Genomic DNA, 2,106 nt, shown 5'->3' on the forward strand with positions numbered 1-2,106 from the left:
AAAAATGAAAACATTTTTAATGTATTATGTTAAACATTCTTATTTGTATTTCTGTCACCTAAAGTCTTACTGTTCACAAACACTAATGCCATTGTACACGGCATGGTAACCACTTTGATAACGAAGGTGTTATTTTGGTTTTGCACATGTGAGTTGATGTGTTGAAAAACTTCACTCACATTACAACCTTAGGGGGGAAGAAAAATCTCGGTGCCAACCCCACCTCGGACCAGTTGCTACCATTGCGATACAGCTAAACCACACGCAACATGCCCTCAATTTTATTTTGTTTTCGGGGAACCGTGCAGAAGAGCCTAGAGCTTTTTCTGTTTAGCACCTTGTATCAAAGTAATGAAAATGAGTATGGTGATTACATGCGCACATGTACAAAATCATTAACTCTACAAAGATACATCTTTCCAAAGTTACAGGGAAAAAAAAAAAAAACTTAAAGCATGCATTTCATTCTTTAAAGGGCTGCTGAATGGTTCCCTGAGAAAAGGGTGGCTGTTTCCGAAATCAGCAACTGCTGATGAGGATTTATTGGCACAGATGCGACCAGCATGTTTATCCGTACGTCTTCCCCATAATCTCAGCCAGTGCCCGGGGGATGGAAACTGACCGTGTGGTGGGGATGGAAATTGACTCGTGTGGGGCCGCAGGCCCCAAGCCGTCTTGGAACTCCCACCACAAGGACATCTGAATGTTTACAGACACGAATCTGGGTTCTGTGAGCATCCTTAGCGTGCTGCTTTATGCCATTCACCTTTTTACATCCAGGAACCAGGAAGGGGAAAGGCTCCTCTTCTCTTCCGTCCTCACGCATGTTGCCGAGGATGGCTTCAGAGCATCGTGACGGAGCTTTCCGTGGTCCGGGCTCATCGCTGTCCCGCTCTTCATAATCCACCTCCTCCTGGCGGCCCTCTACCCGTTGGGAGTGCTGCTGCAGAATGAAGAGGAGGGGGTGATGGGTGGGGTCACGGGGGCAGTAAGGCTTCGCCTGCGGTGGCATGGTGGGATGGACATATTCCTTCAAGACACTGAGCTGGACAAGGTCGGCGAGAGCTTCGGTTGAATCTTCTTCTTTGGGGACTCCGGCTTTCGGCGGGTGACGTCCGTCGTGAATCTATTCGTGTAACCGAGAACAACATAGGTTGGCTGCTGTAATTCTTGTTGTTCTAAAACACTTGGATCTGGACTGCATTGGGCGAAACTGGCCAACTGGCAGTGTCCCCCGCAAGCAATTTTTACTGGTTTATTTTTAAAATTTAAGTATAATTAACATACTTTGTTTCATTAGTTTCAGGTGTACGGTATAATCATGCAGCCATTCTCTGCATTACTCGGGGCTCATCATAAGTGTATTCTTAATCCCCTTACCTATTGCACCCATTCTGGTAATCACCAGTTTCTTCTCTGTATTTAAGAGTCTGGTTGGTTGTTTGTTTCTTTTGTTTGTTTTGCTTCTTCAATCCCACATACGAGTGAAATCCTATGGCATTTGTCTTTCTCTGACTGACTGATTTTGCTTAACATAATACTCTCTAGATCTATCCCTGTTGTTGCAAATGGCAAGATTTCATTCTTTGTTATGGCTGAGTAACATTCCATTATGGGTGTGTGTGTATATGTGTGTCTGTGTGTGTGTATACCATTCATATATATATATATATATATATATATATATATATATATATATACACACACACACCTACCCATATGTATATATATCTTCTTTATCCATTCATCTATGGATGGATACTTGGGTTGCTTCCATATCTTGGCTGTTGTAAATAACGCTGCAATAAACATAGAGGTGCATATATCTTTTGGAATTAGTGTTTTCATTTTCTTTGTGTAAATAGCCAGTAGTGGAATTACTGGATCATACGGTAATTCTATTTTTAATTTTTTGAGGAACTTTTTTTTTTATTTATTTTTTAATGTTTATTTATTTTTGAGAGAGAGAGAGACAGGGTGTGAGCAGGAGAGGGGCAGAGAGAGAGGGAGACACAGAATCCGAAGCAGGCTCCAGGCTCTGAGCTGTCAGCACAGAGCCCGATGCGGGGCTGGAACCAACGAACTGCAAGATCATGACCTGAGCCG

The 2,106-nt window shown here is 42.9% G+C and overlaps 1 pseudogene; it reads right to left on the reverse strand.

The window, feature by feature from the left end:
* Positions 1–425: 425 nt before the first annotated feature.
* Positions 426–1,393, reverse strand: LOC123604219 (annotated as a pseudogene).
* Between the last annotated feature and the right edge of the window lie 713 nt (positions 1,394–2,106).

The sequence above is a fragment of the Leopardus geoffroyi genome, chromosome E1, assembly GCF_018350155.1.
Source record: "Leopardus geoffroyi isolate Oge1 chromosome E1, O.geoffroyi_Oge1_pat1.0, whole genome shotgun sequence".
Classification (NCBI taxonomy): Eukaryota; Metazoa; Chordata; class Mammalia; order Carnivora; family Felidae; genus Leopardus; species Leopardus geoffroyi.